Raw genomic sequence first — 10884 nt, forward strand, 5'->3', positions numbered from 1 at the left:
GAGGGTTTTCACAAACTAGCACCACTAGGTTTCAAAAAAATACCCCTCTTTCCCCTGACTAACCCCGGAGCATCTAGCAAATAAAGGCAAGAGGTGGAAAGAGTAAGAAGAAAAAACAGACATTGCCTCCCCACCCCACCCCCCCTGGGAAAACATTTCAAGTATCTTGGAGAACATGCAAGGAGAAGCTTTCAATTAGATATGTGACTGCTCTTTCTTCTGGGCTATGCACATGCCATCCAGACTGAGGAAGAGCTGGAAACTTTGGGGCCATGTGAGCTGGAGCCTGGTGAGCCAGGGCCACGGTACCTCGGCAAACACCAGAAGCACCCAGAAGGCCAGGGGAATGCTGGTGACATGCATCACCACAGGATCAACTTTGACAAATATCACCCAGTTTACTCTGGAAAAGTTGGTATGAAGCATTATAACTTAAAGAGGAACCAGAGTTTCTGCCCAACTGTCAACACTGATCAAGTGTGGACCTTGGCAATGAGCAGACACAGGTAAATGCTACCCCCCACAAAAAAAAAACTGGAATTGTTCCTATCATTGATGTGATGCAATGGGGCTACTACAAAGTTTGGGGGAAGGGAAAGCTCCCAAAACAGCCTGCTATCATGAAGGCCAAATTCTTCAGCAGAAGAGCTAAAGAGAAGATTAAGGGTATTGGGGGAGCCTGCGTCCTGGTAGCTTGAAGTCACGTGGAAGGAGGTTCATTAAATGCTAACAAGTGCTCTGGGGTACCTGGGTGGCTCAGCTGGTTAAGCATCCAACTTCAGCTCAGGTCATGATCTCATGGTTTGTGGGTTCGAGCCCCATGTCAGGCTCTGTGCTGTCAGTTCAGAGCCTGGATATTGAAGCCTGCTTGGGATTGTGTCTCCTTCTCTTGTGGCCCCTCCCCTGCTCACGCTCTGTCTCTCTCTCAAAAATAAATAAACATAAAAAAATATTTTTAAAAAACAAAATAAATGTTTAAAATGCTAACAAGTGCTCTTCTAAAAACAATTTAAAAATTAAAAAATCAGATATGTGACAAGTCTTGATTTAAACTGGGCTGGAATTGTTAATGGCTCAAATTGTTCTAATCTCCAGTGTCTAGAAAAACAAAAGCCTTAGACACCATCCCAGAGCTTGGCATGGAGGTTAGTTAAGGTTTTATTTAAAGGCAGTGGTGAGAAAGAATAAAGTGGTTTCCTCTTTGCACAGCACAGCCACTACATTCAATATACAGATCACATTTGTGGGGCACCATCTAGAGTTCCTTAAGAACCAGAATGCTGCCCAACAGATTTACCTGCTCAACGAACACATAAAGAGAACCACCCAGGGAAAACAATCTCTGAGAGGCTGGAGCAGACTTTGAATGATAAGATTCTGCCCAGAGACTTAACCTATGCAGTGGCACCAAGACTCCCTGGGACAGTGAGCTCTATCTGTGCTTTGTTTTGTTCAATGTCAGGCATGAGCTGGGATTTGACAAGTGAGTCCGGTTTTATGTGAGGAAAGGAGGGAAATCATCCCAGGAGGGAAGCATTAGGCTAGAAGGGGCTATACACTGAATGTTCGTGTCACCCCAGAATTTATATGTTGAAACCTAATCCTCAATGTGATGGTATCTAGAGGTGATTAGGTCATGAGGGTGGAGCCCTCCTGAATGATTAGTGCCCTTATAAAGAGACTCTAGAAAGCTCCCTTGACCCTTCCAACATGTGAGGACACATCTATGAATTGGGAAGCAGGACTTCAGCAGAATCTTAATCTTCAGAACTGAATCTGTAGGTTCTTTAATCTTAGTCTGCCTAACCTCCAGAACTCTGAGAAAAGAATTTGTTGTTGATAAGCCACACAGTCTATCACATTCTGTTTTGGCAGATCAAATGGATAAAGAAGGGAAGCAAAGGCTTAATAGGTGGGAATAGGGCAGTTGCAAAGAAACCAGAAGGACTTGGCTAGAGCAAAAGGTGAACATTGCAGCAGCAGGAGAAAGAGTGTTACCTAAGTAGGGCAGAGTCATTAAAGTTGGAAAAAGAGGGGCACCTGGGTGGCTCAGTCTGTTAAGCATCCCACTTTGGCTCAGGTCATGATCTCGCAGTTCTTGAGTTCCAGCCCCTTATCAAGCTGAGTTCGAGCCCCGCGCTGGGCTATCTGCTGTCAGCACAGAGCCCACCTCAGATCCTCTGTCACTTCCCCTCTTTGCCCTTCCCCCACTTGCATGCTCTCTCTCAAAAATAAATAAACTTTTTTTTTTAGTTGGAAAAAGAAGTTTGGGCTTGCTACAATGTATTACAGAGAACCATTAGAGTTTCTGAAACTAAGCATTGGCACATAAATGTGCTGTTTTTATTTTAAATAAAGATAAGCAAAATGGAGAAGAGAAGAATGAGGTTGAGAACCCCAGCTAGAAATCCATTGCACAATTCCTATGGTGACTCTACTTTTTGAACAGAAGTTACAACCTGTGATCTGACAAGTTAGGAGTGAACATAGATCAACAAAATAGAATACCTGAATTAAGGATGTTCCAGAAAGTCTTTAGTTATTGCCATTGCCAGGCATGTGGCAATGAGGTGGCATGATTTTTTAACCCCTCCTTGTTTGTTAGAACATGTTGTAAGACAAGATCTCCCCGATCCTTCTGAAATTGGTCAATTTGGGGGCAAGCAGGAAATTATTTAGCAACAGTTGCACCATTATGAGATTTCATTCTTTCCCAGAGCTACGTTTTAGTTAGACTTCTATTTACAACGAATTCATCTCGAACAACCAACACAAAACAACAACAACAAAAAAAATTACTCTGAACATGAATCAATTTGTTGGCTACCTCCCTGAAGCTAAATTTCCCGAAAAGTACCACACTCCACAGTCAGGTTTCCTGGGTGCCAGCCAAACTGAAGGTATTAATACTTCTTAGAAAGGACAGTATAATTCTTCTGTGGGAAAATGTTTCACACACACACACACACACACACACACACACCATTTAACAATACAACGATCATAAAACCTTACCTCTATCTGTCCTGATTTCCTTATTCAACTTCCACTCCCACTAACTTCTCAGCATGCCAGAGCGCTAGGACCTCAGGGGGTTTAACACTGAGCTCAGCTCAAATGTCTGGAGTGAGTAATAACTTTCTAAGTTTTGAAGCAACAAAAGAAACTACAAATGAAATGATCAATAATTACATCATTAAAAAATTCAAAAGTTGTGCTAAACAAAAACTATACTGGAAAGACATACAGTGGACGAAATAATATTTATGGTAGTTAAAGAAGGAAAGGGTTAAAATCTACATTAAAATGAGCTTGTAAAAATTGTTAAGAATATTATTCAGGCTCTCTGGACATATGAGAATATATGAAATAACCAGACAATCTGCATAAAAAATAGAAATTATAATTAGTAATCACAAATATGAGGAAATGTGCAATCACTCTAATAGTCAAAGAAATACTTATTAAAATGATAACAAGACACCATTTTATACCAATTTGATTTAAAAATCAAATACTCAGGAATGGTGAGGTGGTGTACTTACACCTGCATAGAATAAATGGGTATGATAATGCTTTTTCAAAGTAGAGTTAACATAGTAAAGAGCTATTAAAATGTTATGTACCTTGATTCAGAAATCCTATTTCCATGGATTTATTCTGAGGAAATAATCCAAAAGTATTTTCTAAACTTGCATATAGATTTCCATAGCAATATTACAATATCAAAACAAAACAAAGCAAAACAAACCTGGGTCTGTGTGCCTTACAGTTTAGAAATGGTGAATAAACAGCATTCTGCCTAATTAATGGAACAAAAGAATCCTAAAAAGAGGGGCACCTGGGTGGCTCAGTCGGTTGAGCATCCAACTTAGGCTCAGGTCATGATCTCACGGTGCCTGAGTTCGAGCCCCACGTCAGGGCTCTGTGCTGACAGCTCAAAGTCTGGAGCCTGCTTCAGATTCTGTGTCTCCCTCTTTCTCTCTCCTCCCCTGCTCATGCTCTGTCTCTCTCTTCTCAAAAATAAATAAACGTTAAAAAAAATTTTTTAAGAATCCTAAAAAGAAATGAAAAATGAGAACAGATGGATTTTCAGTGAGTAGGAATGTGAGAGTATTGGGTTTTTACTTTCATTTTAAGTTCTGTTGATGTTGTTATAACAATGTTTGTATAAATTCTTTCTTGTTTTTAAGTTTTATTTATTTATTTTGAGAGAGAGTCAGAGAGAAAGACAGAGAGAGACCGAGCATGAGTGGGGGAGGGGCAGAGAGGAGGAGAGAGAGAGAATCCCAAACAGGTTCCCCGTTGTCAGTGCAGAGCCCAATGCAGGGCTGGAATGCATGAACTGTGAGATCATGATTTGAGCTGGAAATCAGGAGTCGGACACTTGACCAACTGAGCCACCCAGGCACCCCAGTTAAATTCTTTCTTAATCAGTGAGCTAGTACTCATAATAAAGAACCTTCATTTTTTTCTTTCCTTTTTCCTTTTTCTGTAACACTGGCAATTCATAACAATCATAAGGAATCCTCAGTTTACACTGTAAATGCTCCATGCAATTCTATCAAGTAATTTGTCCTCAGATTTCTACTCTCCAGACCAGCCTATTTGGAGCTTCCTCTGAGACTTTGTTTTTTTTGTTTTGTTTTGTTTTGTTTTATTATTATCTGTCAATTTATTTCATTTTGCTTTGGGAAACTATCACCCTGAAGTAGCCTGTCTATATTTTACTTCTAAACACAATGAGAAAGACATCTGTGAAAAGTAGAGATATTTTCCTGTAATCATCAACACTTTACTTACACAATTCATTACTTTTTAGACTGAAGGGGACATTCTGAACTAAGTCCAAAGAACATGATACACAGTAAGTTAATAGGTCCCATAACATATAAAGCTGCTTTAAAAGGCATTGCTTGCAAATGAAATCGAAAGTACTAAACCACGGTTTGTTTTGTGAATCACAGTCTAAAAGTAGCTCAGAATTTCTCAAGAAAGTTGTGCCATCTAAAACCAAATCATCTTAATCCTAACAGAATTTATTCAACCAATAAAGAGAGGTAGCATCTTTGGGAGATTCAACAGACTTAACCAAAAATATCTTTGCAAGCACCTCTATATACTTAATATTGAAAAGAAATAGTAGAGCTGAGGTTTTTATAGGAGAACACTAAATGTCTTGAATTAGAGTTTCTAGAAGCCTAAGACAGAATTACAGTCCTCTTACTTGCATACGTTTTGAGAAATTCATGCAAGACATTACATTTTAAAAATCTATTTACATCTCAAAGTCTTATTAGTTTCATACTAGTTCATACAATATCATGAGAGTTACCACTAATTTTATCATATTACTGATTCTTTCTCATCAACAAAATGGCCTCTTGGTCAGTAAGAGCCCAGGTCCATTTCATAAGCACCATGTTTCCATAAGGGAATTTGGACTAGAACAGTGGTTCTCAATCTTTGCTGTATATTAGAATCAGCTGGGGCCCTTTAAAAAATATATAAGGTTTCACCAAAAACCTATTAATTCTGAGGGAGGGGCTGGGAACTAGCATCAAACTTTATAAAAGCTTCCTATGAAATTCTAATGATCATCCAGAGGTGTGAGTCACTGTAATAAAGTGATATTTCTATCCTTTCTCCTCTTACCTTGCTGACTCATCCCCAAGTAGGAAATTTACCTGCCTTGGGAGTGTTTAGAGTATAACATACATTGCTTCATGTCCCTCTGTTGGTTGGAATTACTGTTTTAAAAAGCAGCATGCCATTTCTTACAAAGTCAAACATATACTTACTATGTGATCCAACAATCACACTCCTGGAAATGTACTCAAGAAAACAAAAATGTAAGTCCACACAAATACCTATAGAAAAATGTTTACAGCAGCATTATTCATAATAGCCAAAGACTGGAAACCCAAATGTCCAGCAACCGGTGAATGGATAAACAAAATGTGATCCGTGCAATATAATATGACTCAACAATAAGAAGAAACAAACTAATACGTGCAACAACATGGATGCTATATACTGTACAATTCCATTTATATAACATTCTCAAAGCAAAACAACAGGGACAGAAATCTGATCAGGATTGCTAGGGTCTGCAGATAAGCCTGAAAATGAAAGGAGATTAACTACAAAGGCATAGGAGGGAACCTCTTGCAGTAAAGGAAATAGTCTATATCTTGATTTTGATGGTGGTTATATGATTCTATATATTTACCCAAATTCATCCAACTATACATTTAAAATCATTAATTTTGCTGTATTTATATTTACTTTCAATTTTTAAAAAAAAGTACACAACTTAAAGGGTTTTTCCTTTTTCTGCTCACACTATTGGTGTTCACAGAGTGTAAAGCAGCAATTCTGGGTATGTGAGTTGCTCTAAACACTCAAACTCTCTCTCAGGTGAATTAACCCAAGTTCTAGAACTTGGGGAAAGGAAGCCCAACAGTGGATCCAACTGCATTTTCCAATCCACTTTACAATAACAATGCTGGTATGTCCATCTCCTGAATGACCCCTGAATCACTTCTTAAATAGTTCTAAAAGGAATGAGTGAGGAGGTTAAATTAATCATCATGCCAGCTGCACCCTGATGGCCATATGCATTAGGAAATCTTGTAAGATCAATACTACACTAGATTAGGACAATTGAAGTAAAACATGGAAGATGGAGAAAGATAGGAGGCCTTTAACTTCAGTACTTTTATGAGTATTGACCATTGTAGGCTACAACACATTATATTTTGGCTGGCATTTACAGACACAAGGCAATTTTCACTGGCCTTAGTAAGAAGTTTTTTCTGGCAGACTTAGATCCAAGCAGGTTGACTGAATCAAACATCAGCGTTGCAGAAAAAAGTATTTTCATACCATGTAAGACATACAAAACTTTGTTGTACAAGATTATTATGTATTGGTGGAATAATTTTTGCTCCCTATAACCTGTTTCTTAGAAAGGATAGCAGACTAGGGCTCAAAATTACAAAAGACAGTTAAGTGTACACAGGCCATAGACAGCTGGCCTTTTAATTGTAGCATCTGGGCATTAATAGGTGACAACAGATCAGTAGACCCAGGTTCTATTCCTATCCATCTTGTTTTGATCTTTTACAGATGTAGGACCAAGGAAGGAACTGAGTATAAATCTCTTGAAGTCATTTGGCTTGTCCACTATAATTTGTTAATGTACATAAGTCCATTATGGCTTTTTTATTTTAAAGACTCAAATTTTGGCTTCAAATACAAACAAGTGAGAAGTATTTTAGTAGATAAATAAAAAGAACTAGAATGCAGTGCATGAACTTTTATGCAGTGCATGAACTTTTTCAAAATCTGTTTTAATAACCTATAAGAGACATTTTGGGTAAAATTTGAATATGGACTGAATATTAGGTGATATTAGGAAATTCACTACTTTTCTTTGGTGTGATAATGCTATTGTGGTTCTGTTAAGAGACTATTCTTATTTTTATGTGATATATGATGAAAAATTAGGGACAAAGTGTCCTGATTTCCATAATTTGTTTTTAGGCAGTACGTAAAATTACATATTTTTCATGTTTATATATTTATATATATATATATTCATATATTTATACATTTGTAAACACAAAAATATGTAAATATATTTACGCACATACATACATACAGATAAAATAAATACAATTAAATAATATTGTTGAATGTAGGTATACGAATGAACATTATACCTCTCTTTCAACTTTTCTTTAGATCTAAAAATTTTCATATTAAAAATATAGAGAATGTATGGGGCGCCTGGGTGGCTCAGTCGGTTAAGCGTCTGACTTCGGCTCAGGTTGTGATCTCACGGTCCGTGAGTTTGAGCCCTACATCGGGCTCTGTGCTGACAGCTCAGAACCTGGAGCCTGCTTCTGATTCTGTGTCTCCCTCTCTCTCTGACCCTCCCCCATTCATGCTCTGTCTCTCTCTGTCTCAAAAATAAATAAATGTTAAAAAAAATTTTTTTAATAGAATAAAATTAAATAAATAAATAAATAAAAATATAGAAAATGTAAGTATTCATACTATAGGGGATATGTCATCTTCTTGGCTTAAGGAAGAGAAACAATTCAATGAAATTGTAAATCAAAGGTTAAAAATAATTTAAACACAACAATGTTAAGATACTTTATATATGGAACTATACACTTAAAAATGGTTAAGATAGTTAATTTTATGTGTACTTTACCACACTTGTTTTTCATTTTTCTGATTAAATTTTAAAATGAAGAAAATAATAATTTAAAAGGCCTCTTCCTGGCACACTGTCTCTGGGAATCAGTTTTGCCCAGGAAATAAGAGAAGAAATGCATTGATTTTAAAGGACAGGCATCAGTTTTCCTAGCAGAGTGTGAACAGAGGGGAAAACACAAAAAATAAAAGACCAGCGGTTGGTCAGGTTACACTCTAGAGGAAGAAAGAGAATTCCTTAGGAGAAAGGGAAAGGCCCTAGAGAAAAACCTTAATGGATATAAAAGGAAAATAAGAAATCTTCAAAGCCAAGCTAGAACACCTAAAAAAAAAAAAAAAAAAAAAAAGATACGTATTCTAATCTAACTGCCCATTAAAATTATACTATAAAATGAGAAGATGAGTTGACACTAGAAGAGAGAGGATGCCTGGGGTACAAAGAAACCTTATAGAGGAAGGGTCAAGGTATGGGAGAGAAGCTTGAAATGAATTGTGTCCAAAATTACATATGTTGAGGTCCTAACCCCCAATATCTTAGGATGTGACTTTATTTGGAAATAGGGTCCTTGCAGATGCAATTTGTGAAAGTAACATTAGGTCACATTAGATTAGGGTGGAACCCTAATCCAATATGGCCAGTGTCATATTTGGACACAAAACACAAAGACACAGAGAGAAGACAATGTGAAGAGACACAGGGAGAAGACCTCCATCTACAAGCCAGAGACAGAGAGCTGGAACGGCTCCTTCCCTCACAGCCTCAGAAGGAACCAGCCCTGACAACACTCTGACTTCCGTGAACTCCTAGCCTCCAGAAGTGTGAGAGAATACATTTCTGTTGTTTAAGCCACAGCAGTTCATTATAGAATATGTAGGCAGATTGGAGAGGGAAGACAGAGACTGGCAGGGCAGAATTCTTGAAACCCATTAAGTTTCAAGATGACACAGCTATTTTAGGCATGCCTGGGTGGTTCAGTAGGTTAAGCATCCAACTTTGGCTCAGGTCATGATCTTACAGTTTGTGAGTTCGAGCCCTGCATCAGGCTCTGTGCTGACAGCTTTAATTAAAAAAAAAAAAAAAAAAAAATTGTTTTTTAATTAAAAAAAAAAAGAAAAAGAATGACATGTCTATTTTAAGAAGAGACGCAAGTATTGCTTATATCCCGAGGAAACAAGCCGAGGAGTTTTATAGTTAGGACTTTAAGAGGCAGAAAAAAATGAGACATGCTAAGGGTGAGCCAGGCAAGACAATCATATTAAGTCCAGGCCTGGACAGATGCTAGTCTCATGGAAGAATATTTCATAGACAGAATTCTATACTTTAACAAGTTGAAGGCAGATGCATGTCACCAATGAATGTTTCAGGCAAAGCAGAACTCCTGGATTTCATCTCTCTCATTATGAAGAAAAGCCACAGTGAAAAATCTAGAGGAATGTGTTAGGAGGGGATGACTGGCTCGGCAGGAGGGGTTAAAAGGTAAAAAGACAGTCAAAGAAGGAAGTGGTTTTTTCCTCTGGAGTATCAGAACTTAGTCAAACCCAGAAAAAAAGTCAAAAGCAGACAAAGCAAGGTCCAAGATAGAACCTACTCTAGAACTATTCATTTTCAGTGGGCCCCTAGGAACACATCAGAGACATTAGCAAGAGTTTCAAGTCAAGGATCGGCTGAAGGAGGCAAAACATATGCCTAGGGCTAGTAGTCAGCAAACTTTTCCTGTAAAGGGCCAGCTAGCAAATATTTTAGTCTTTGTAGGTCACGCAGTCTTAGTTGCCACTACTCAACTCTGCCTTAGCATGTCCAAGAAGCCATAAGCAATACAGAAATGAATGAACATGGCTGTACCGCAATAAAATTTTATATGTGGACATCAAAATTGGATTTCATGTAATTTTCATGTGTCACAAAATGTTATCCTTTTGCTTTTTTCAACCACCTAAAATGTAAAAAAAAAAAAAAAAAATTATACTTATTAATGAATGGAATAAATTAATTATGTTTAAATATAAATGTAAATTTATATTTTACCATATAAAAAACAGGCAGCCGGTTTGGATTCTGCCCAGGTGCCATAGTTTGCAGACCCCTAGCCAAGGCAATTCCAAAGCAAGAGCCCAAGGCAACAGCCATTGTAGTAAAGGACTAGAAGTGCCTCTCATTGAAAAAAGTGGAGGTAATGTCCTACAGAACCCACCTTCAGTTCTACCCTAGTGAAACAGAGATGCAGGCCTCAAAAGGCAAATGGGACTAAGCAGGTTTTGAATATGCTGAAGGATACATCAAATAATTGTCTGAGCATGTCACCTTTGCAAATTTCTAAATTTTACAAAAGCTATTCTGAGACAGGATGCATTATGCATAGATAAATTTTCCCCAAGATGCAGTAAACACAGGGCATGGTGCCATAGTTAATCCATAATTAATCTCTTGAGGAACATTTTCCTGAGTTTCTATTTATCGGTCATGGTCTCCAAGCAACTGGCACAGACTGACTATATCCTGGTGAGGCTAAGACTAGGATGGTCTCTTTACACATGTGTGTTTCCACTATCTCCATCCTTCCTTCAAATACTACTGAACGGCTGGTCAGGAACCCATCAAGCTTGGGGTTCAGGGAAGATCATTTTGCTTGTAATAACTACTTAAGAGATAAGAGA

The 10884-nt window shown here is 37.8% G+C and overlaps 1 pseudogene; it reads left to right on the forward strand.

Moving 5' to 3' along the window:
- Nucleotides 1-232: 232 nt before the first annotated feature.
- LOC125170861 (60S ribosomal protein L27a-like) lies at nt 233-698 on the forward strand (annotated as a pseudogene).
- Nucleotides 699-10884: the final 10186 nt, after the last annotated feature.

This window comes from Prionailurus viverrinus, chromosome B4, assembly GCF_022837055.1.
Source record: "Prionailurus viverrinus isolate Anna chromosome B4, UM_Priviv_1.0, whole genome shotgun sequence".
Taxonomy (NCBI): Eukaryota; Metazoa; Chordata; class Mammalia; order Carnivora; family Felidae; genus Prionailurus; species Prionailurus viverrinus.